Source organism: Prenolepis imparis, unplaced genomic scaffold, assembly GCF_030444845.1.
Source record: "Prenolepis imparis isolate NDT839.2.m4 unplaced genomic scaffold, iyPreImpa1.0 SCAF_2, whole genome shotgun sequence".
Lineage (NCBI taxonomy): Eukaryota > Metazoa > Arthropoda > Insecta > Hymenoptera > Formicidae > Prenolepis > Prenolepis imparis.
Window position 1 is genome coordinate 16,976,612 of NW_028141160.1, and position 27,726 is coordinate 17,004,337.

At 39.6% G+C, this 27,726-nt stretch overlaps 1 protein-coding gene across 12 annotated transcripts in view; it reads right to left on the reverse strand.

The window, feature by feature from the left end:
• The window catches only part of Bru3 (CUGBP Elav-like family member bruno 3), a 578,576-nt gene extending 551,631 nt beyond the window's left edge, over positions 1-26,945 (reverse strand). For 8 of the 12 annotated variants that reach the window (XM_083058826.1, XM_083058813.1, XM_083058825.1 and 5 more), the window contains exon 1: positions 578-1,866. The gene's annotated coding sequence lies outside the window, so the exon portion shown is untranslated. Of the gene's footprint in view, positions 1-577; positions 1,867-26,903 lie in introns of those variants that run through there. The other 4 variants (XM_083058812.1, XM_083058829.1, XM_083058817.1 and 1 more) reach the window with 1 other exon arrangement.
• Positions 26,946-27,726: the final 781 nt, after the last annotated feature.

The window sequence follows — 27,726 nt, forward strand, 5'->3', positions numbered from 1 at the left end:
TTTTTCGAGGCTCGCGCTGTCATGTAAAATTGTAGAGGTAGAAAATGTAAAATTCGTGCGAGCCGGCGGATATTAAAACGAGGATAGCCCGCGGAGCATAAATCGTGTCAAAAGTATCTACGCAATAACTTATACCTTTTCATTTTCATCTCTCGCGCGCCCCTTCATAAATAGATATACAACAAGCGATGCAAAGTAGCTGTCCTCGAGAAAAAAAATAACATTCAACTGTCTCTTCAAATCCAGTCATTCGATTAAAAATTAATTAATTCTACTTGAAACATAAAAATATAGTTGTAAACTTGTAAATAGTTTGGAAAGTTTATCGCAACACTTGAAATACGACTCATATAGTAAACTTATTATCAAATAGTTAAACGCAATTTTGTCCAAATTTTGTGAGAATAAATTTGAGAAAAAAATAGTATATTTCGCAAATTTCATGAACTTTGGAAATTAAAAAAAATTGTACATATGAAGTAACGATATGTTTCGTACACACTTGCATCGTATGCATGTCGCAGGTTAATTATGAATAAAATTGCAGAAAGTAATTTTTCTCGACAATGTTCGATACCTGGTTGATAGAGATAAAGATCCGCGGCGCGCGGCCACACAATCGCCGAGCGCTCCACGCTGCCTGCTTGATTCCGCGTGCTTGCGGATCCCTGGAGTTCTACGAAGAATCGCAAGCCACGAGTCGTGTCTCGGTCTCGTAGTCACAATCGTGCTCGCGAATCGTCGTCGCCTTCACGAGTCCTCGTCGTCCCCTTCAACGGAGTCGCGATAGCGGTGCGTCGTCATCCCTCACCTTCTATTCGCGACATGAACTCTACTCATTCACCGAAATGCGTCGGTCGTCCCGCACAAACCCTATGCCTGTCCTCACAAGCGAACACTCACCGAGTACAGTTGACGTTTCGCGCGGATTACGTCGAGCGTGCCCGGAGGCAGCATAAATACCGCGTACTACTCACGAACGCGAGGAGAATCCTCCTATTGCCGCGTATAATCACTCACGACGAGTCAAAACTGCGCGAGGGTCGCGCACAACCACGAGCGCCGCCGGTACGCATCCGACGACCACGTGAGCTAAGAGCGATCTGATGCAACTCCACGTGTCTTCGGAGTAACTAGCACTTTGAAGTATCGCTTGGAGTAACTTGTGAAAAGCGTAGAATTAATCCGCGTAACACTAGATTGGAAAAGCGAACTATATGTCCTCTACTCTGAAGAAACGACACTGAATCACGGTCTGAATCAGAAATTTAACAACGTCGCGGGTGATCAGTACTCGTTACGTTTGAACACCAACGCGAGCAACAACATTAGCAACATCACCACCAATAACGCGGGAAAGACTCGTCGTTCTGAGAATCTCGTCACCCCGGCGTCCCCGCAGTGAACGCTCCTCGTGCTAGGTGTTACTCGACACCGAAACGCTGATACCGCCGGCGAGAGCGTCGACCGCGTGACTACCGACCGTCCTCCGCCTCGTCGTCGTCGTCGTACACATCAAGGAGAGGAAGCCGCGTCACTTCGAAAGCGTAGCGGAGCAACGAGCGGACGCGGAAAGGAGAACTCGCGAGCGCGTCGAACTGACTGGCGGCGACGATGACGACGCGTCCTCTCCCACCGACAAAAATCCGTAATCCGTCCGAAACGTGTACCCCGTCCGGATCACGGAGCGACGAACAGATTTGGGCGACGACAGGGCGGGGGAAAGAGATGAAGGAGGCAACGACGCGCTGCGTGATCCAGCTGATCGTTTATCGTTGCGTCGTGCGAACGGCGATTTAACTCGTGCACTCCGGCAACGATGCCGTCTCCTTTGCCAAAACGTGGAGATGGTGTACACTGCGGTCGCTCTCCGCACACTGAGGATAGCTGACGTCACGAGCCCACCACGCGGAGGTGGTCTTGCGAGCGACCGTTTCGCGCCGGCGCCCGCGGCGCTGCAATCCCTATAGGCACACACAGTGCCAGTACAACCCTGCGCGCCGGTGTGTTCTCTCTTACCCTTTCTCTTTCTCCCTCTACCACACACAATTCTGACTATATATATCCCACCCACCAATACCACACCGGCTCGACTCGTTCCACCTACGTACGGCAGTCGAGTAACGGTTTAACCGTCGACGGAGGAGCTAACACCTAATGGGGTTTTACGTTACGTCACGTTGGGCACAGTCAAAGAGAGCAAACCCGTGCTGCTTTCGCATACTGGATCGATTTCGAGATGAAAAAATAGGAACCATGACGAGTAATTGATTGTAACGCATGGACATGTTACATCTTTCAAACTTGCCTGATAGATTTGTGAATGAGATATGTTTTGCAATCTATAGGATTAATGTGTGAGAGATTCGGATAGAAAAACTAATATATTAATAAATTCGTACATATCTATTAAGCCAAAATTACTTTATAATACAAAACTTTCTCTAATAAACTACAGTAAAGATATACACATTATATTATTCGAAAAGCTCTATTAAATAATATAAAAAACGTTTAAAATTGATACACAATTCAAAAAGTGAAAGAAAATATGCAATATATGTACACAATATAATGCAATATAATAACACAAATGTACTTCAATTTTTACGAATTTATAGTTTTGTCTACGCATAAGTAGTACAAGCATAAGTAGTAAAAGCAATGAGGTCAGACATACCGAGCCGTTCTAAAGCAGAAAGTGCAAGAAAACATGCAATATATATACACAATATAATGCAATATAATAACACAAATGTACTTTAACCTTTACGAATCTGTAGTTTTGTCTACGCATAAGTAGTACAAACACAAGTAGTAAAAACAATGTGGTCAGACATACCGAGTCTTCTAATTCAAGAAGTGCGAGAAAACATGCAATATATGTACACAATATAATGCAATATAATAACACAAATGTACTTTAATCTTTACGAATCTATAGTTTTGTCTACGCACAAGTAGTACAAGCATAAGTAGTAAAAGCAATGTGGTCAGACATACCGAGCCGTCCTAATGCAGAAAGTGCAAGAAAACATGCAATATACATACACAATATAATGCAATATAATAACACAAATGTACTTTAATCTTTACGAATCTATAGTTTTGTCTACGCACAAGTAGTACAAACCTAAGTAGTAAAAACAATGTGGTCAGACATATTGAGCCGTTCTACTTCAAAACGTGAAAAAAAATGCAATATATGTACACAATATATAATGTAATATAATAACACAAATGTACTTTAATCTTTACAAATCTATAGTTTCTTCGATGCATAAGTAGTACAAACACAAGTAGTAAAAACAATGTGGTCAGACGTATCAAGCCGTCCTAATTCAAAAAGTGAAAGAAAACATGCAATATATGTACACAATATAATGCAATATAATAACACAAATGTACTTTAATCATTACGAATCTATAGTTACTTTGATGCATAAGTAGTACAAACATAAGTAGTAAAAACCATGTGGTCAGACGTACCGAGTCATTCTAATTCAAGAAGTGCGAGAAAACATGCAATATATGTACACAATATAATGCAATATAATAACACAAATGTACTTTAATCTTTACGAATCTATAGTTTTGTCTACGCACAAGTAGTACAAGCATAAGTAGTAAAAGCAATGTGGTCAGACATACCGAGCCGTCCTAATGCAGAAAGTGCAAGAAAACATGCAATATACATACACAATATAATGCAATATAATAACACAAATGTACTTTAATCTTTACGAATCTATAGTTTTGTCTACGCACAAGTAGTACAAACCTAAGTAGTAAAAACAATGTGGTCAGACATATTGAGCCGTTCTACTTCAAAACGTGAAAAAAAATGCAATATATGTACACAATATATAATGTAATATAATAACACAAATGTACTTTAATCTTTACAAATCTATAGTTTCTTCGATGCATAAGTAGTACAAACACAAGTAGTAAAAACAATGTGGTCAGACGTATCAAGCCGTCCTAATTCAAAAAGTGAAAGAAAACATGCAATATATGTACACAATATAATGCAATATAATAACACAAATGTACTTTAATCTTTACGAATCTATAGTTACTTTGATGCATAAGTAGTACAAACATAAGTAGTAAAAACCATGTGGTCAGACGTACCGAGCCGTTCTAATTCAAGAAGTGCGAGAAAACATGCAATATATATACACAATATAATGCAATATAATAACACAAATGTACTTTAATCTTTACAAATCTATAGTTTTGTCTACGCGTAAGTAGTACAAACATAAGTAGTAAAAACAATGTGGTCAGACATACTAAACCGTTCTAATGCAAGAAGGGCAAAAAAACATGCAATATATATAGCTATGTGAACCTAGCACCCGACTTTTTAAAAATTAATTTTTTAAAACGGAAAATGATAGCATTTCGTTTGTAGTTGTTTGTAATAACAATAATTTTGTTTGTAGTTTTAACAATTAATAAATAAAAAAAATTGTTTAAATGACTCGCATTCGACATTGAAATATCTCAAATCTGCTTGCGCAGTCTTCTTTAGAATTGTTTGTAGTGATTTTCCTTTCGTTTGTAGTTAAACGGTTCAAAAGTTATAAACAATTGTTTATTCATCCAAGAGCTAACTTTGTCAATTTTTAAGATTTTTTAAATTCGCTTGCGCAGTCTTCTTTAGAATCGTTTGTAGTTGTTTGTAGTGATTTTCCTTTTGTTTATAGTTGAGCGGTTCAACAGTTATAAACAATTGTGCAAACTAAAGGAAAATCACTACAAACAGCTACAAACGATTCTAAAGAAGACTGCGCAAGCGGATTTGCGATATCTTTAAAATGAACAAATTTACCTCTTGGACGAATAAACAATTGTTTATAACTTTTGAACCGCTCAACTACAAACGAAAAGAAAATCGCTACAAACAACTACAAACGATTCTAAAAAAGACTGCGCAGCGGATTTAAAAAATCTTAAAAATTAACAAAGTTAGCTCTTGGACGAATAAACAATTGTTTATAACTTTTGAACCGCTCAACTACAAACGAAAGGAAAATCACTACAAACAACTACAAACGATTCTAAAGAAGACTGCGCAAGTGGATTTGCGATATCTTTAAAATGAACAAATTTATCTCTTGGACGAATAAACAATTGTTTATAACTTTTGAACCGCTCAACCACAAACGAAAAGAAAATCACTACAAACAACTACAAACAATTCTAAAAAAGACTGCGCAAGCGGATTTGACAAATCTTAAAAATTGATAAAGTTAGCTCTTGGACGAATAAACAATTGTTTATAACTTTTGAACCGCTCAACTACAAACGAAAGAAAAATCACTACAAACAACTACAAACGATTCTAAAGAAGACTGCGCAAGCGGATTTAAAAAATCTTAAAAATTGACAAACTTAGCTCTTGGACGAATAAACAATTGTTTATAACTTTTGAACCGCTCAACTACAAACGAAAGGAAAATCACTACAAACAACTACAAACGATTCTAAAGAAGACTGCGCAAGCGGATTTGCGATATCTCAATGTCGGGTACGAGTCATTTAAAAAATTTTTTTTATTTATTAATATAAAACTACAAACAAAATGCTATCATTTTCCGTTTTAAAAAATTAATTTTTGAAAAGTCGGGTGCTAGGTTCACATAGCTAATATATATATGCACAATATAATACAATATAATAACACAAATGTACTTTAATCTTTACGAATCTATAGTTTTTTCGATGCATAAGTAGTACAAACATAAGTAGTAAAACCAATGTGGTCAGACATACCGAGCCGTTCTAATGTAAGAAGTGCAAGAAAACATGCAATATACATAGCTATGTGAACCTACGAATATAACGAAAGGAAAATCACTACAAACAACTACAAACAATTCTAAAGGAGACTGCGCAAGCGGATTTGCGATATCTTTAAAATTAACAAATTTAGCTCTTGGACGAATAAACAATTGTTTATAACTTTTGAACCGCTCAACTACAAACGAAAAAAAATCACTACAAACAACTACAAACGATTCTAAAGAAGACTGCGCAAACGGATTTGCGATACCTCAATGTCAGGTGCGAGTCATTTAAGAAATTTTTTTTATTTATTAATATAAAACTACAAACAAAATGCTATCATTTTCCGTTTTATAAAATTAATTTATAAAAAGTCGGGTGCTAGGTTCACATAGCTAATATATATGCACAATATAATGCAATATAATAACACAAATGTACTTTAATTTTTACGAATCTATAGTTTTTTCGATGCATAAGTAGTACAAACATAAGTAGTAAAAACAATGTGGTCAGACATACCAAGCCGTTCTAATACAAGAAGTGCGAGAAAATATGCAATATATATACACAATATAATGCAATATAATAACACAAATGTACTTTAATCTTTACGAATCTATAGTTTTTTCGGTTCATAAGTAGTACAAACATAAGTAGTAAAAGCAATGTGGTCAGACATACCGAGCCGTTCTAATGCAGAAAGTGCAAGAGAGAAAACATGCAATATATATATATACACAATATAATGCAATATAATAACACAAATGTACTTTAATTACGAATCTATAGTTTTGTCTACGCATAAGTTGTACAAACCTAAGTAGTAAAAACAATGTGGTCAGACATATCAAGCCGTTCTAATGCAAGAAGTGCAAGGAAACATATGCAATATATATGCACAATATAATGCAATATAATAACACAAATGTACTTTAATCTTTACGAATCTATAATTTTGTCTACGCATAAGTAGTACAAACATAAGTAGTAAAAACAATGTGGTCAGACATACCGAGCCGTTCTAATGCAAGAAGTGCAAGAAAACATGCAATATATATATACACAATATAATGCAATATAATAACACAAATATACCTCAATTTTTACGAATCTATAGTTTTTTCTATGCATAAGTAGTAGAAGCATAAGTAGTAAAAGCAATGTGATCAGACATATCAAGCTGTTCTAATAACTTATACTATCTAAAAACTATGTTACTATTAAAATATATGTAATTAAACAGAAAGAGAGGGAAAGTGTGTGTGTGTGTGTGTGTGTATTGGCTAATGAATAATAATATAATAATAATAATATAAATGTATAATCAATATAATAAATAAATGAAAAAACAAAAACAGTTGAAATTCAATGGTAAAGATTATATGTCCAATCGGAATTTTACATACAAAATCATTAATAAAATAGTTCATATATTATTAAATTCTATTGCATATTACGCAATAAATTTTAATATGTACGCTTTAATTAACAATTAGTTATTGTAAATGTATTACATGTCATGTGATGTTAATAGGACGATATATATACGTATATATATAAAACAAATAAGATACGTTTAATGAAAAGGTTTAATAACATATATCATGTTGGAACGATAAAGCACAAACTTGGTTAGGCAGACGATGCAATATTTTATCCATACTGATTTGAAAACAAAAGGATAAAACCGATTGGCCGTTGGTCTTGCGGTATTATCCATGATCCTCAAGCTGATCCTCCACAAACAGGAAACCCAAGGCACGAAATTCCGAGGAGAAAGCTGGGAAACCCTATCGGACCGCCGTTATGGGTGGAAAGTTTCGGTAGAAGTTTCTTCCTAACTCCGTCAACTCCATAGGAACCGACGGAGAAATCCGAATCCGAGATGAAGGACCGACAAGGATAACGCTACTCTGAGAATTTGCAAAAGTAGACAGTTTCAAAAGAGAAAGAGAGAGAGAGAGAGAGAGAGAGAGAGAGAGAGAGAGAGAGAGAGAGAGAGAGAGAGAGAGAGAGAGAGAGAGAGAGAGAGAGAGAGAGAGAGAGAGAGAGAGAGAGAGAGAGAGAGAAAGGAATCTGTTTTCGAGCGTCGTGATACGTATCTTTTTTGACACCTGTATTTATGGAATAAAGTCCATTTCTTGCTTGTGCTTTTAGAAATTTTCGATAAGCGATTTGTGATTATGCTGAAGTAATGTCCAGTCGATATAAATGGATATAAACGGATTAAATCCGGACGACGTAAACAACGATCGGTATTATAAGACGTTGGCTAGTCATGGACGAGCAGCTCGGTTTAAACAGATGTCAGTCAGTATGTAGGTTGATGCAGTGTGCTGGGAGCAGAAATGTTGAGGGTCTAAGGAAGAGAAAGAAGGAGAGATAGGAAGCTCGCGAGAGAGAACAGCCACCCGTCAATCTCGTTCTCGTTCTATCTCCATCGTTCAATCCCTCTTTCTCCCTCACTCACGGTCGCCGGTGGCGTTGGGTGGGCTGATGGTAGGAGTTGGATGGAAATCAATAGCCCTGAATAATGAACCCCAAGGCAGCACCCTCTCTCTCCTCTCTCCACGGTCTGGAGCAGTTTCTCATGCATCCTCTCGTTCAAGAGCGGGAGGAAGAGACGGGGGAGAGAGTGAAAGAGAGAGAGAGAGAGAGAGAGAGAGAGAGAGAGAGAGAGAGAGAGAGAGAGAGAGAATATAAGAGACGCGGGAATGTTGTCTCTCTTTCCCTCTCTTCTTCCTCCTTCAATCTCCTTCGCCTCTTCTCACAACCGAGGCCCTACTGAACCCTTCTCCTTCCCTTTGCCCGAACGGAGGTGTTTGTGTCCTCTCCTAGTCCCCAACTTTCCTACGAAACCCCCTCGAACCCAATTCGGATAACCGACGGAAGAGAAGGAGAAGCAGGAGGACACGGAAAATGATTACCCTCCTACTCTTCCTTCCTTCATCTCGTCCTCCCTCCCCCTCCCCGTCCCCCCATGACGGATCGATGGTCGTCGAGCACCTTAGTTCGTGATTCTCCTGGATTTGGATCAATACCTACTTTAGCATTGCAATAAAATGGTTGGACAGGACGTTATGATAGCCCGCACTGTCTCTCTCTTTCTCTCTTTCTTTTTCTCCCTTTCTCTCTCTCAGTCTCTCCCCTCTTCTTATCGAGTACCTATCGAAAAAGCTATTTTGTCGGCACTAAATTTATATTTGCGATTCCGCTCAACGTGAGATATCGAGATCAACGACGAGACAGAGAATATAGCGATGAGATAATGTATATATAGAGAGAATGTATATATGCGAAAATTAAGAGATCTGATTTTCTAAATTGCGGATAAACAAACGCTTATTGAAATAATTAGAGTTTAATTTAGTATCAACGTAATTGATCGTAGCGTTTCGAAGCGATGGTTCGTACTACCGGCCTTTGATTTCTTCATCTAGCGCGCTTTCGATACCGACGGTTAGAATAAATAGACCCGTCAATTTACATAGTCGTTAAAGGGCATGCCTGGCAAACCCTTATCGGCTCCGTAGTAGCTCCTAAACCCTCCCGACCTAGGCAACGCGTTCAACGTTATTCCTACATCCTTTACGGCGCGCTTCACCAACGCAAAACTCCCCCCCCCCCCCCGCCCTTCCTCGCATATACTATCTTGAATCCTTATCCGCGAAACGAAACGCTTATTAAAGATCGATCGAGGACGTCCTTTATCCGCGTTATCGTATCGGATATATAACTTGGAAAGCCAGAAACGTTTGGCGCGTTCACCACATACATAATTTATTTACTTGGAGAATCGTAGAGTACGCCCATTGTTGTAAAGCGACACGTATTTTCGTCGCAACTTAAATTCGACTGATTCGATTGAATGGCAAATATTTATAACAGTTTATTGAAATACAGGAAGAGAAAATTAATAAGTAGAATCTTTTTAGAAACGCGATTTATCGAAGATTGGAGTATTTTCTTAATAGAAAAATTGAAATTTTCTTTATCATATATATAGTTATACATATTCTTATGTATATATATAAAAGAATATATATACTATATATCCTTTTGTGATATAAGCACGTCAGACAAAAATGTGCGTTTTAAAATTCCCCTCATTGAAGATTCGGATCAGCGACGAGACGAATGTTATCCTAAGCAATCAAACGGATCATGGTACCAGTCGTCTTCTTTTTCAAGAGAGCCAAAAGAGCTTGGGGCGGATCTACGGAACTATCCCTCGGTAAAGGCGGGCTGGTAACGACTATGCAAATTTCATTTGGCCCGGCCCAATTCTTCACACACGGAAGATTAAGACATTAGACTACGAGGGGAGGAAGAGAAGGAGGGCGAGAGGGAAAAGCATGCTCTAAACTGGATAGTGAATATAGACGACGACGAGGGAGTAAAAGAGGAGCCTCGCCACGAGCGAAGGTACACTGATGTTCCTTCTACAGTCTCAATTATCTCATGTCCTGAGCTATAAATCACTCTCGTGTGTACGAATGTAAAACGACGACGCTAATATTTAACTTGCGCATGAAAATTCGGCCGTTCGCGTGCATCGTACAAAATAATTTCGGATAATGGTTATCGCGTTTAAAGGGTCTAGTCTCGTACAGGTGTAGCTGTTGCTCGTGCAGCGGGAAGAATATTTGTTAGTTTTGCAAAAAACCGTAATAACATTGTATTTTTAAAATACAGTACAAAAACACTATTCGGTGTTTAAAAGAAACGTGCATATGGTAAAGAGAAAAATTCAGTACATATTTTAATCTGCATACAACGCTGGTTATGTTATAATGATAAAAAACTGCGAAAAGTTTCTTTTTTTAACATTTTAAATTGCGAAACATTTTATATAACTTGTAATCGTACATTTCACTTGTAGCACTATATTATACTATATCTTTGACAGAAAGATGAATTTTAAATTTAACTTTTAAAAAACCACTCTATGCTGTTCATACTTTTATACATATATATCTTTTAACTACATATATTGTCATGTACACGTGTGCAAATTTAGTACAACGCGCTGATAGTTATTAATTTCTACATCATTTAATTTTTATCTTTTCTTATTATCAATGTTTAAAAGAATTTTATAATTCTCACTTTATTCATTTATATTAATATACGTAAACAAAAGAGAGACAAATATTAATTAATATTTGTATCACAAAACCATTCTCCATATTTATCGATTTTTAATACAGCACAATAGTGTTTTTCCACACATACAGCAGACACATACAGCAATAATAAAACCCGAAAAATTCTTGTTCCCCCGCGAATGAATCCTGACGGTACCACCGCAATCGCGTTGCGAGGATTTCGCGTTGTTCCGCGGAACAACGAACGGCGAGAAATGCAGCGGCAGGTTATGCCTCCCATCTCGAGATCCTACCTCCCGTTGCTGCCTCGATGGGAATTCCCATTCTTCGCGTTCGACGGTCCGGAATTTTCCAGCGGGCGGCTTCGACGAGCGCTCTGAACTTCTTCCCTTCCCTTTCCCCGCCCTCCTGTGCCGTGCGAGAGTGTAATTTTAGTTTGATACCAGCGCAATAGCCGTCTGCTCTCCTTTCGATGTAATAACGAAAGACCAGAGAAGGAGACAGAAGGAGTGAAAAAGAGAGAAAAAGAGAGAGAGAAAGGGAGAGAGAGAGGGAGTGAGGCGGGGGGAACGGCAGCACTACTTATCCCTTTTCGTATTTTCCTTTACAGCGACTCTCCTTGCCCCCGATCGAGACAAAGCCGCAGGTATTACCTTATTTCCCCAGCGTCTTTCCCCTTCTATCGTGCAAATCCTTCTTACGCGAGTGTTCGCCCGTAACCCATTCTACCATCGCGCATTCGGCTTTCTCGCTCTTTCCCTCTCTCGTCTCTCCCGTCTCTCGCCTGATGTTTACGCCGGAACAACCTATTCGCGTATTATATTCTCAATGGATTTCGCATTCTTCATCCCGTGCGCCCGCGCGGGACGAAACCCTCGATATGTACAGATGTTGTAGGAGAACGAGATGATGATAAAAAGTAGGCACTGAATTTTCCTTTCTTATCGATAATATTCAATATGAAAAAAAACTTGACACGAAGTAAAATATATTTTATATATATATAATATATTTTAATCGTTTTATATTAAATTCTTGTTTGAGAATCTGATCGTAATAAAATCCTATTTTGTTTCATTCTACAAAATATAGTACTTACGCTACACTCAATGTCGCGCATTAGTTTATTCCCATAGCGATAAGGATCGTTTGATCACGCGAAGAATATCGCGTCGACAGATTTACACGCGACAAACGAGTGTAACATTTCATCATGGACGCTAACATCGTCGTATGATCCCGCCAATTCCCAATGAGCGAGAGTGCGATGCATGCATTCTCGATCGATCGGTCGGACGGAACGGAAAGAGAGACGGATGTAGAGAGAGTCTGCGGCAAAAAAGTAGGATAACATACGTCCGTGCACGCGACGGGAGAGACGGACGGACGGACGGACAGCCCTCGTGCACCTCGCGCCAAGAGAATGAGGAAAAGAGAAAAAGAAAAAGAGAAGAGAGAGAGAGAGAGAGAAAGAAAGATAAAAAGAGAGAAAGAGGGAAGGGAGATTGCGGAAAGGTCGCGCTGGTGGGGTTGGTTGCCATTGTAATAGCGTGTGCCATGGTCCCCATGTGCCAACCACCCCGGCAGCTGAGCCCTTCCTGCTACGCTCTGCTGTTAAATACGCTGAAACGAGCAAACCATTCGCAAGAGTTAAACTCGTAGTTATCACTCGAATTGATATATGTTATACACACATGTATATCCATGTGTGTGTGTGTGTGTGTGTGCATACTAGCGAATCGAACGTGCCTTCTTTAAATTCCCCCTCGTGGACGAGCAAATGCCCGTCGCAATTGAAAGAAAATGCGACCGTTTTGTTTGGTCGTCGTCGAAATCGCCAGTAACGTCGAGACCTTCATTATTGAAGGCAAGATGAAAGCTACAGCTTTTCTCTTTAAAGGCTTTAGTAGATCGTGAGAGAATCGCCGTGGGATCGTAGAGCCTCCTAGACAAAGCCTAGCGTTGTGATTTTTCCGATGAAATACGCAACTCGATTAAGAAATCGCGGGCAAATCGAATTTACGCAAGCGAATATCCGTGATTGTGGCGAAACAACTGAATTATTTCCTTACTCGCTTTCCAAGTTACAATTCAGCCCGTTCATTAGTACGTACAGCAACGCTGGCAGCGAGACAAGGGAGAACAGAGATGGGGCAGGAACGCCTCTCGAATACCGACGACGGGAAGTCACCGAAGTATCGTAACTACCCAGTAATTAAGTACGGATGCCGAAGTGGCGGCCAATGGAGCGGACAACCGGAATAAAGAAGATGCAAAACCGGACCCCCGCCTACGGGAGGTGGAGCGCGATTTTATTTAATCCGAGTCGTAATTCAATCGGGAAACGAATGTGCCACAAGATGAACGAGGCAGAGGAGGGTAACCAGACGAGGGTAGGTCACTATGTCTCTCAGATGGAGTGAACACTGGCTTGACACTGTTACGAAATGAATTTAACACTTCCTTACCAACTGCTCGGATACATTTGAGATGGCAATATATGATAAAAGAACAACAAGGAAGTGGAAAGAGAAAGCGTATAAATTGATAACAAGGAGGCAGGAGCTGCAATCCGCAACCGGATGAGGCGCGGACGGTAAGAAAGGAAGAGAATGTAGCGAACTGAGGGGAAGAGACAGGATGCGCGCGAGCGCGCGCACACACAGCTAGGGGAATCAAAATATAATTACACAAAGGTAAGCCGTAACACGGAGACAGAATCGCGGGGAAATAGACGGGTCTCATTAAAATTGGAGAGCTGTTTCGAAACTACGAGACTGCTGTGTCGGTTGCAGCCTCGTCACCGTCGAGCATTACCTTTCCCTAACTCGGGCCGATCTCTCTCCCCGCGTCTTCCTTGCGCGTCCTACCTTCGTGTTGCAGAACGCGGTCCCGTAAAAGGTTGAAACAAAAAGAAACTTTTCCCGCGCCGCTTGCAGACGGTTGTTAAGGAAAAACTACGTATCGTACAATGATGTTCAGACATTTCTGCAATTCGCCGAGATCACATTTATTGCAAATAATTGATAAAATACGATATATATTTGATTCGTGCATTAAAAATCAAACTTCAATTAAGAGAGCTTAAATAAAAAAAGATAAAAAAGTGTAAAAATTTCATATTACATTAAATTATATTAAAGTACTTGTTTTTTAATAAGCAAAATATTTTTAAATAGAAAAAGTAGAATATTATTACAAATATAGAATTTCCTAACTATGTGATACACGCGAATAGATTATTTATTCAGTTCACAATCTAATTCAAGGTAAATTAATAATTTACTTAATAGCTGATCTCATGATATAAATAATTTTATGGTTTTTAATGATACATAACTCGATAAGTGTGCTGTAATATTTTAACAGCATATTTCCAAAATTACTGAGACTGCCCTGCAGTTGATTCGTACCGGTACAGATTTGACTTTAGCGCGCATGATATATGTAGACACGGAATTACTTGATTTAGTGGACGCGCGTCAATGCGAGCAAATGTATTTGATACGACAATGATAAAATCATTCCTCTTGCCTGCCGTTTATTTCGTCGAGTCAAATCCATACGATAGTTCGATGACATGCTTTGAAAAACTTTCTCTAAAGGAGTGACAGTATGATCGAGAAAAAAGTATTTTAAAAAATTCCTAAAATATTTATATATATATATAAAATATATTATATAAACTAATTATATATTATATATATAAAATATATATAATATATATTATATAAATCTGGCAATTTAAGTACTGTTGAAATATATCCTGCAATATTAAAGTTAACGCTTTGATTTGACAAAGCTATTATGTTTCAAACGCCTAATGCATAATGATAAATTGCTTTAATTGATTTATGTATACACAATTCTCGAAAAAATAATCGTCAGACTTAATTATCCTGCTTCTGTCTGTTTTAAAGTTTCTCTGCTTTCAGATAAGCACTTATATATAAACATATAAACCATATAAATCATAGTTGCACGTTAGCGAAAATACAATATATGCAATATCTTGATGAAAGTTTATGAATATACATATTGTTTAGAATATAGAATTTTCCTCGGTATTTCCGCGGATATAACAATGGAAAATCGTTGAGTTGCGGACGCCGTGAGCCGCGCAACTCGGCGAAGTTGGAAGGGAGGATAATTCGAAAGATTAACGAGCTATTTCCAGGGAAAAACTCGAACGACCATTCGTCAACCATAAATTCCGCGTGCCTACAAAAATAAAAATGCGCTCGCCCTTCCCCCCTATGGTGCTCGCCGGGATTGTGTGCAGCTTATCGGCCGGATATTTATTGTAAAATACCTACGTTTTCCCCCCGTCTCTCCGACGCCATACCCGACTACGGTCAGGCGAGCGGATTGCGGCCATTTTTCCTGCAAATTAAATAAACGGAGGCCGCCGAAGGGTAACGTCGGCGCTTCGTAGAGCCCCGGTAAAGTCCGTTATTTTCAGAGCTGGCGAATTTCTAACCGCGCGGATTTTCTGCGGCAGAGAGCCGCGGGCTCTCTATCCTTCTCTTTTCTTTCCCTGTCTCTTTCGTAACCGAGTTAAGCTTTATACGGCTACGTGGACAACTAGCACGTTTGAAATTTTCGCCACCATATCGCGCGCTTCCTCCATTATTGATAAGTATCGAATAACATGACTTCTCCATTACAAAATCGGCTCCGGAATAACGAAGCGGCCGCCGGGACCGAATTTCCGCGCGGTATCGCACTCGGCTCTCGGCTTTCCGACTGATGCACAATTCATGAAGACGATCCAACCGATCTCGGGGAGCGTTGTCTCATTTTTCCAAATACTCCTCGAAAATCCCAACCGTACCCTTGATGCCGCGCGCGACGATGGTAAAGCTTTTCTCTCTGGCTTCTGCTCTTTTCCGCGTATCATTCTCTCTCGTCTCACCCTTTTCCACCCTTTTCCACCCTCCCTCCTCCACCTCCCCTCGCCGTATCTCGAGTACCGTACGAAGGTATCGCGTAACGCGTTCCTGTCGTAATTCGAGCACCGAGGATCGAATGATGGCGTTGGATAGCCCGTCGTCGAGAAGAGGCTGTGACTGGTAACCGGGCACGTCGGTGTTAAAGTCCCCGTTTCCGGGGCAAGTTTCCGCCACGGAAACAGCCCGAAACGCGTCCACGAGCGCTGTCTCATTGTATCAGGTTCGTCGGCGTCTGGATGGTGCATCGCGCGGGAGGATGGGAACAGAGCAGAAGAGGAAACGGCGCACAGTAGGGTGTTGCACCGGGTAGGTGGAAGGAGAGGGTGGCTTACGGTCGGCCAACAAAGGCCGTCGATCGTCGACGTCGGCTCATCCTCTCGGCGATCGACGTGAATGCCCGCGAAATTTATTGTTTCGCCGCGGCTTAGCACGCTCTCGCACCCACACGATCCCTTCCCTGACTTCCCTTCCCTCACTTTACTGTACAGCCCTTCAAACCTCTCTCTCCTTCTCTCTTTCTCTCTCTCTCTTCTCCGCGCGACCCTGACCGCGGCTCCCGGACGCCATATACTACGTCGCGGGGGACAAAAGAATAAATCCTGATTAATCTCCCGGTCGCGCTTCGAAAGCCGTCGAGGGTGTGCTCGCGCGCGTGCGCGCGCGTGCTCTCGCTTCATCGTTACCGCCGGAATTGCGCTTCACTCGGCTGCAACGAGTTCTACGTGTCCTTGCGCGGCTGAAAAATTAATGAGCGCCCGGCCGCTTGGATTTAGTGGCCGGCGACTGCGGTATTTCGTAAAAATAATTTCGTAATGTTGGCGCGCGACGTTGTGCCACCGCTAAATGACATTTCGCAGAAACGCGGACGTTATGTAATAGTTTTCCCTCTCTAACGTTTGTATGAGAACCAGATTAAAAATTTTAATGCGCTGCCAACGTGGAATTTTATTTCTCATGTTTCTCTGAAAGAGTTACTTTTAATTTTCATCCTAAAAGCTTCGCGCTCAAAGACAGATATTCTATAAATTCTCAAAAAGAAGTCCTCCAATTTTTATAATGAGTTTAGAATTTTACATCTCGTGTTTCGAGCCTTACCCTTATGCAGTCCCGTGTATTTATCCTTGAGAACGGTGAATTCGTAAATCTTGCCGAATTCCTCGAACATCGGACGAAGAACGTCCTCTTCGAGATGACGCGGTATCTGTCCGACAAAAAGCTTGATAGTGCCTTCACCCTTGCTGGATGTTGGCGATGATGTCGAAACGGGTATCAGCATTTCTTAGCTCAAATAAGATGAGGTTTCACGGAGCTAAGTTTCACTGTCACTTCCCTCTCCGAAATTTGCCTTTCAACGTACGCACACCACCCTTGTCACTCTTTTCACCTTCAACGATAGACACCGGTCACTACGTGGCCTCGAGCGATGATGAAGCCCGCTGATTACTTATCGCCACGCGCATAAAGCAACGGAGTCAGCAAGTACTTGACATATGAAGAAGACAGAGGGAGAAAAGACATCGGCCGTTCTTACGGAGGTACTTGTTAACTTTCGTCTTTGAGGGTATGGAGGGTTGTCGTGAAACGAGAGCGTAATTCGCCGAAAGCGGCGGTCACGAAGCAGCGAAGAGTTAACGGGAGGTCGGTAGAGCGGTCTGGTTTTAATCAGGAGCTCGATAAAAAATACATGATAGCGTAATCTTCGTAGGAACGGAAAACAGCGAAGCGCACGGACGGAAAACGGTGGAAGAACGAAAGCGAGACAGGACGACCGTACGAAGAGACTGAAAAGCGAATAATGCGACGAGCGGACAGGAAAATATTTAACAAGGAAGAAAAAAGAAACAAATAGAGAATGGGAGAAAATGTAAATGGGAGAAAGTTTAATGTAATAGCGCGCACGCAACAATTAATGAATTTTGCAACGCGAAACACAATTAGATAGTCGACAGCTGTCGAAGATATATTCGTTAAAATTGTAACAGTATAGATGATTATTTCACAATACTATCCACATAAAAAAAGTTAATACTTAATTCTTAAGTCTTAATACTTAAGTCATTACTAATGTTTTATTTTATTTTACTGTAATTATTTCATTAATATTATTCCATCAAGAAGTACACCTTTCATGCACGTTGACATCTACGCGTTTGCTCACAGCTGATCGGAGCTTACGGATAGATGATTTCACGTATGCGCATGTGCACGAGCACCAGTTGCACAAGACTGCGCAAGAAATCTTTCGATGAAAACGGTGTCAATATCACTAGATGTACATATATCACTTACGATGGATAACAAAATGTTTTTTGTATTTAAGGTGTTTTAGTATTTTTAATCGTCGCTAAAGTTTTTAAAAATATATCTGATATAAAATAAAGATATTAATAATCACAACACACTGACAACGATATTTTTACAACACAAACACCTCTACGTGTTTATTTAAATGTAACGGTAAAGTATTCTGCTATTCTTCATGAAGCCATGAAATTTAGCGTAATCAGCCGAAAACACAGTGATTTTATCTTAAATAAACTTAGAATTCAAGAACGATGACTTGTAGAGTGACTGCCACGCACATAGCTGCCCGAAATCGACTCGAATGCTTCCTCTTTAATTCTTAATTTCGTATACGTAGCTGTTCTAGTTTCCGAGACCCAGTTTATCACGTTGAATATCTCTGTCCGGGTGACAGATGCGCAGATTACTTCCGCCGCGTAATCGTTCGCCGACGGTAATCGGTCGCTCTACCTAGACGATATCCTAAACTAAAACGATCACAAGTACAGCACGTTCACGATCACGAGAGAACAACAGAACTACGACACGCTGCACGAGACACGAGACAACACTGATGGTTGAACGACCCTCGGCCCGATCGGCACCGCACACCCTGACGCCATCGTCCACGGGGAAATTACATACATACACACACATACCCACACACACAAACATACACTTTACCCCTCTTGTCCTACGAGTCGCCCTTGCTACGACGTTACCCCATCTCGATGCATGAGGGGGCGCATTTCCCCCTGTGCCAAGACCTTGCCGGGCGAAGTGAGGGCGTCTTTGCTCCCTCTTATTAGCCTACCTACCATCCCTCGTAGCATGTGCACCATCCATTTTCACGGACCGCCCTTAATCTCCGATGCCCCATTCACCCGGATTCGCATCGAAATTGGATTCTGGCAGTACGGATCTTCGAATCCAAGGCGGCGATTATCGAGCATGATAGTATTAGAATGAAAGATGGAAGACACCCAAAAAGATAACAGTTGTACAATCTAATAATATAATTTAAGAATCGAGAAGAAAAATTAAAATTGCAATCTAAATCATCAAAATGATTTTTTTTTAATGAAAAGTACGAAACTTTTAAATCAGATAACTTTAACAAAAGCTTCAACTGCGTCATAACATAATTTCATAAAACGGTCGTATACCAGCTTTTTAATGCGATTATATCGTATGTCACAGATTAATGAAGGGAAAGAAAAATACGGTGATATATTAACTCGTAGTACCGCATATGCTGATCAATTAAATATGAAAGTTAATCACGTTCGCATGACCTGATCTTTTATTCCTCCTCGCGTTCGATAAAAATATATCACAGCAATCGGCGTTACGCCGCTTTTATGGGCGCCGCTTTTGCTATAGCAGCGCTGAAAAGGGTACCTGGCATAATGGTCCCCTGTCTTGCAGGGGTTGGCGAGCTGAGTCATCGCCTCGTGCGATACTCAATCGCATCGTACTATACCGACCCTCTCTCTGGTAAGCACGTCGCATACTTGGGCGAGTGCGTGCAAACGTGCACGCCTCTTTAATGGTAAGTCGAGCGCGTGTGTGTGTGTGTGTGTGTGTATGTGTGTGTGTAGGTCTCGACTCTCCATCTCTGCACGCGAATGCCTTACACACGGAAACAAGATCCGCGACTCTATTCGCCGTATACAATAAAATCGGCGCTTTCGAAAACATTCTGGTAACGTTACGCGAAACGCGACGGTCTATTTATCTGGGTATCTTCTCTTTCCCTCTATCTCTCTCGCTTTCTCCCTGAACACCCCGTTGCGTGTGACAAGCTTTTTCGTTCTATTTTCTACGTTACAATATTCAGCCTCGTTGAAACGACAACTACCAACCCAACCAGTCTGATATCTATATAAATGCGAATATCCGCGATGCAAAATACCTGCATTTAAACATCACAGTCTGCGCGACGACCGGGCGCTATCATTGTTGCCAGGAACTCGGTGTCTACATGTATACGCATGAGAAGCAACATCGGGTGCACGTATTTCCAAATTTAGTTAGAACATATGTGCCAGGCTTCACGCTTATCGATCCTCGCTCTTCTCTAAGGAGAAAACGGGGGTGAGTGAGGGTTAATACAGCTCCTCGGGGGCGGAAAGAAAACATCGTTTTCCATCTTACGAAGAGAAAAACGCGATCGGCACAATGGTTTGGCCAAGTATTACGCTCGCAACGTTCAGTCGACCGGAGAAGTAGCTCTTTGTTGCTGTTTAAAAGCTACCTCGCTTGTACGTTCAGGCTAAAATGCCGTCACAAGAATGAATTGGAACGATACAAACACCTCCTAGCGAATATTCATCCTCTAAGTGTAGAATTAAAGCATTTAAATTATACAGATCTATGCTGCACACAACGTAAATATATTTGTATTTCACAAAGATTCTATAATTTATATAAAAACTTGCATTTTGTTTGTAAAGATATTATAATCAATTTTTTGTAAATTTTATTTTGAATGTAATGTACTAGAGTTTTCATTGTAAATATATATCCTCTTAAAAAGATTAAATTTTTATATATAAAATAATAGAATAATAATAGAGAATAATATTATAGATAAAATAATTCAATTTTTCTATAAGTGTGTTTTTTTATATCGTTTCCAATATCATTCGCAACATTTCAATTTTTTTAAGTATTTAATCAACGCAATACATTAATAATGTGTGACGTAATTCTACTGCGCAATCTTCACTAAATTTTCATGAAAAATTTGACGCAGTTTGGAAAGCTTTTCGGGATTCGGCTGACATCGGGACAAGCTTGCTGTAACGTCAATCTCGAAATATTGGTGGATCAATGACGTGTCGCTCAATGCAACATGCAGCGACTCCGCCTGTAAATCTTATTGATTTATATTTTTCGCTATAATGAAACCATGGCGAGAAAGGTGCGAAGAATGTTCGACATCGACAACGCTCAACGTACACGCGATAAACTCGACGACGTTGATTTATAGTAGCGAGGAAATTGCCCGAAAGTGTACGAATTTCTCACCGAACGGTGGAGATGCGAAATGTGATCTGCAAAAAGTGCGCTATGGTCCGTAGATAATGTTACGATTAGGACAAAAAAGTGCGAGCAGTATTATCGGTATTTCTATATAGGGTGTCTCACCAAATTTTTATATATATATATATATAAAAAGATTTCTTCAATAAATTCAAAACAAATTCTTAACAAAAATTGAATTGGCCACTATTTTGTTTTACAATTTTAAATTCTTTATATTTAACCTTTAAAATTAAAACTGTTAAAATAACGCCGAATCAAAATTAAATAAAAAATAATTTATTCGCTTTTATTTTTCTACAATCTAATTTTTTAATTTTCAAATTTTCAAGGATTTCTGTTCAAAAATCAATAGTGCCTTTATATTTTTATTAAGAAACAATTATAAATTTCTCGCGCGATACAGGAATCAATGAGTAAAAAGAACTGTTTGAAATTATTAGACACCGTATAGATAAAAGAGTGTTTTATTGGTTCTACGCAACCGATACACACACGAATCGGCAACGCGAAAGAGAACTAACAGTTTCCAGAACTGGGAGATGGAACGCAGTCGTTTTTCAGAGAAAAGTACTCTCACCGGGGAATTAATCACGGCTTTCTCTTCCTATTGGGAGTTGGGAGTATGTATATCTGACATTCTCGGGTCGTCAGAGACTGCAACATTTTCGATAGCAGCGGAATTACGGACTTAGCTCGCGGTCCGTTTTTTTCACCGCCCGATATACGCCGAAAGCGAGTTAAGTCACGCATGATTTATACCGGGCATACTCCGCCAGGCCTACTCTCATCGTCACGGTATTACATGGTGTATATCCAGTTTATATACCAGCCAACCAACCCGACGTGTCCCGACGGTGGTAGAGAGGCCACCATCGTCGGGAAAGACACCGAAAAAATATAACCCTGCGATATCAAGCGCGCATGCTTTAGAAAGCCTATGTGCAATAACTCACGCATGTAGGATGCTGTTACCTTGGCAGTTCTCCCCAACTTGTACGCACATATACATACATATATACACATACACATGAGAATGTGGCATCACTAGCCGGTATCGGCCAGCCGAGTACACCAACTCATAAGTGTACGCATGTATGTACATACGTATGTATGTATGCAAGTATAAATGTATGTGTGTGTGTGGATGTGTGTGGGTGTGTGTCGAGACATGGTCTAGTGTCCATGCGTGCGAGAATGCATAGGCAAGTATGACATAACTCACGGGAAAGTTCCAGGCCACTTGTGCCACGTAAATTATTAAGCATGCGTTACCCCTTTTGCCTTCCTCGTGAAACGGGACGACGGTCACATCGGGAGAACGTAAAGGTCAGAGGATACGGTGACCGACAGTGTAGTAGGAGGGTGATAAGGGACGCACGAGGTAACCGGAGGTTCCATTTCTGTCTCTCATCTGTTTTCCTCATCTCCTTTTTCTCCTCCTTCTCCTTCTCCGCCAGTCGGTCGCTCCGTTATGAGATGGAGCACCATTGTAATACCGCGTAATGCAATGCAATGCGATCTAAGTGAACTTTGGTCGAGTCAAGCGAATGCATATTAGCCTCATCGCCAAGTAGTATTACCATACAACCACCTCAAGCGCCGTATCCCGCACCGGTTTCTCCGTCTAACGCCCTTTTCGCCCTTTCGTCGCGTAAACCCATCTACCATCCCTTTTCCCTCTTTCTACGTCTCTTTCTTGCTCCCTGTCTCTTTCCCATCGAGACTACCACGCTCTCGTAAACACGCGTTCGTTCTCTCCTCCTCCGCCATCTTGGGGCTCATCTAAGGCCGAATTTAATGCGCAAGGGTGCCACGGGATTTGCCGGATTAGCGCCGCGCATTAGCAAACAGACGCAGCAAGATGCTACCCGCCAACGACGGTTCCGAAAATTATTTGTCGCTTCGTCGCTTTCTTCTCAGTTTCCGTATCTATCCAAAGTGTCGAAATTAATTCTCTTGAATGCAAGATAATTGCAAAAATATATACAAAATTCATTTTCGTTAATTTCGTAATTATATATTATATATTGTGTATTATAATAATTTATTTTAAAGTTTATAATATTATTTTTCCAGAGATAAAAAATTCATCGCTTTGATTATTATATATATAAGATTATATAAATTTCGAATTTAACGCTATTTTGACGTTAAATTGGAAAGAGAATATTTAATGTAGCGTCAAATAATCCAGTAGAAGATATTTCAAAGTATCTTTTGATTCTGCATATAACAAATTATTTTAAACAAAGCTAGTGGTTTGATAAACTATAAAAGATTAAGTTATCGAGAGACAGAAATAATCAATTAGCACAGATTAGAATTAGTCAAGATTATTTCCTACATCGCGTTCTCAAGGGAGAGAACGGGGTTCTCTAAGTAGGAAATCTTCAGCGTACCGTGATGCAACTTAATGTTTTGCGCGTAGCTGGCTCCTCTAGGTGCTAGGAGGATCTAACCCGAAACTACTTCCGCCGGGTCTTCCGCGCGCATCACGCTACGTCTCTCGTTATCATTATAATATTATTTGACCCCAAGACAAGTACCCGCGCACTTACGATGTAAAACGTAATAATTTGGTTTATATCTTCACTTAAACGTAACTTTGCCGTCTTGCGCAAATGGCCTGACCGCACTTCGCGAAGCTCGTATCATCTTCGTCTTGTTAACGTTGCCGCTCGCAATATTTGCAAGTCGATTCCGTCTACCAAACCCCGTGGTTTTACGAGGCTGCGCGAGATCGTTTCGGCGCGACCCAAGAATAAACACAGCGAACGTGTTCAAGTTTAATGCCTGAATAAGTAATCCCCCGGATCCTCGAGAATGAGCGGTTTCTTCCGACAAGTTTAATAATTAATTAAAATACGGCGTAATACGTCCCTCGTCACGCTCGTATCGCTGTATTTACTTCCCTCCGCGATTAGTCGCGTTTCGCTTATAAAAACATCTGGAAGCCCGGTTCAACGACGGCGTATCGCGAAAGTCGTAAAGTCGCATTACATCGGAACTGCCGATGCGCACGAGAGTTTGGGATTAGAGTCAATCAATTATCGGCCGCTCTCCTATCACACACGTACATTGTACATTCCTATACATACAGACTATGAAAAGACGGAAACAATCGCGCGCCACAGAACGATGAGGATGTCTTCAGCGGCAGAGGCAACATTTCGATATATATCGTCGAAACACGCATCGCGCGAGAGATCGAATCTACCGGGGCAATCTACGGGGGTGGTAAAGTGAATTAGAACATTCGACGAATCGCAAATTGGTGACTCGTGACCTCTTAACGGAATTACCGACGGTAAATCAACAATGAGAAAAAAAATATGGAAGGAAAAGAAGCTCTCGTCCTCGTGCGACTAGGGTATACAGATCTTGGCACTCGATCCGAAAACAATCGTGACAGAGCCAACGCCAACGCGACAATTCGAATGCAGCAGCGCGTATCCTAGCGCGGAGATAGATACACGTGTATCGCGCGTAATAATTTTTTCCATTTTGTCGCAAGGGTGCCTATATAAAATCCGAGACCCTATTTTTGTGCCAAACTAAAAGCGATTCGATGTTACGGCCGTGTGATTTTTTCGCCAGAAGAGTTTTGTCGAAAAAAAATATATATATGTATATTATATATATACGTATATATTTTTTATATGGAAAAATTAAATATGGAAAAAAATCATGATTCGCGCGCGCGCACGAATGAAATACATTTGTGATATTATGCGTATTTTTCTGCATAAAATTGAATTAAATAAACTTCACATTACGCGTTCGCAATTTATTCGTACGTCACGCAGATTGTGCGCTCGCGCACGGCAAGAATTAAAATAACGTAACATAGTCGACAATTTTTTTACAAATGCTCGACGACATTTTAACGCATCCCGCTCTTATGCATCCTGATTGAAATTTCCGCCGCGACTAGTCGAGTCCTCCTATATACATATATATGTATAGCACAGGCCACTTGAAAATTATTCGAATAAAGCTGCCACGAACTCGCGCGGCATTCGCGGACGCTTTAATAACCATATAGCCACAATATGACGGCGGCATTTAACAGCGTTCCTACCCACCCCGCTCAAACAACGAATATTTATGCATTCTTGATGACGTAGCGACCCATACGCGAGCGATTACCAATCAATTAACGTTATTTCGCCGAAAAAAGGGCAACCACTCACCAAGCAAAGCGAACAGAGCGGTTTTGATTTTCGGAGAGAGAAAGAGGGAGGTTCGCGGTTCTCTCACACATCGGGTCAAACCGCACCCGACCACATCGTCAGCGAATTATGAAATACACCAATTATGGTATGTGAATCATTAATATAAATTTTCTATAATTAAAATGCGCACCCCTGCGTTCTCATTGTTTTTGGTCATATATAACGAAACCATTCTCCATTCTTATATACGTAACAAACGAGACGGTTGGGAAGCCGCCTAGTTTATAATACAATGATTGATTAAATTTGCAATAACCTATTAATTAGTCGTATATAGTAAAATTAACGTAACGTGATAATTGTGCAGGACACCGTAAACGTTAGTCTATAACCACTATTGGCAGGATTATATAAATTGATTTTCCATAGCAATATAACAAAAACTTATAACTAGAAATAAAAATGCTCTCACACAACGAATATTATCAAAATTTCGTTATCTATATTGCGGTTATAAAATACAGTACAACATTTGGCCAAAATTGACTAAATATCGGACACTGCTTACGAAAAACAAAATTGGACTAGACCGGATATTTCCATAATGGAAACGTGACGTTGTTGACCGCCTCCTACATAAGCTAACTACAGAGCCGACGATGTTTTTCGGATGTATACTGAATTATGCATTGTATTATGAATAATAAATCACAGTGGCGCTTATTCTATGGACATTATCATATCTTTTTCAAGTAACATTTAACAATCTGTTAAACATTATAAATGTAAATATTTTATATGTACACACACATATTGTATATACATATACATAAGTTCTTTATAAAAATATTCTTTGTACAAATAGGTTTCTCCTTTTTCTAAAAAAGATATGTAAAGTCGATACTTGCATATATCAAAGTTTATTGTTGTCGCTTTTCCGCGATGCTCATTGGATGTCAAGATTCGCGTTGGGCGTTATATTCGTAGCATCATGAGGCTGTTATCGCGAGGGTTAGCAGTTTGACAGTTTGTTCAAAATAAAATAAAATAAAATAATAATAATAATTTTAAATCATATGTTATAATACTTTAAACTCGATTAATATTTTTGACAGTTATCAGCTGATTTCTGACAAAAAATTATAATCGCGGATAAAGTATTATAACAGATTATTTCAAACATATTATTTTATTTAATTTTATTTTGAACAAACTGTTAAACTACGCAGCCTCTTGATGCTACGAATATAATGCACAATGCGAATCGAAACAGTCAATTAGCATCGCGGAAAAGATGCAACAATACTCGCGAGAATCGACTTAATATGCCTTTTTTAGAAAGGGATGTTATAATATTTTAAATTCGATTAATATTTTTGACAATTATCAGCTGATTTTTGTCAAAAAATATTAATCGTAGATAAGATATTATAACATATTATATAAAACATGTTAATATTTTATTTCATACATATATTATATACACCCCCATTACAGCTATAAAAATGTTATAAAATAAATCATTTCTCACTCACCGATACGTATAGTAGCGGAGTTGTAGTACACAGCACATTGATCTGAAAACAAAATATTCAAATTATGTATATACATGTGTGTGTCGAACACTAGCGGATCCTGACGTCGATAATGGGGGGAGGGGAGGGGGGGGGGGTTGCAAAATTATTTTATTTAATATTTTTGGTTTCATGATTAGCTTTTATTCCAGGATCAACGACGTCGATAGCTCTTTAATGTTTGTTTTTCTTTATTTATATTTTTTAAACAAATTCAGCAAAACTGTTTTTTTTATTTGCAAGGGGGTTTAACCCCCCCCCCCGCCCAGGATCCGCCAGTATGTATATATATATATATTATATAGATATAAAGAATTTCTCGCCTAATTATTTTCATACAACGAAATTATCTCATTATTTCGTCCTATGTCTGACTTAATCTATACTTAACTCCTTGAATGCGTAATGGGTATAATTTCCAGTGTATCTTATACATATATATTGTATATTATATATATATATATATATATATATATATATATATATATAAGTATAAGATACACTGGAAATTATACTCATTACGCATTCAAGGAGTTAAGTTTAGATTAAGTCAGACATAGGACAAAATGAGATAATTTCGTTGCACAAAAATAATTAGGCGAAATTCTTTATATATATATATATAAGTATAAGATACACTGTAAATTATACTCATTACGCATTCAAGGAGTTACGTTTAGATTAAATCAGACATAGGATGAAATGATGAGATAATTTCATGCACGGAAATAATTAGGCGAAATTCTTTATATATATATATATATAAAATATATACAATATGTAT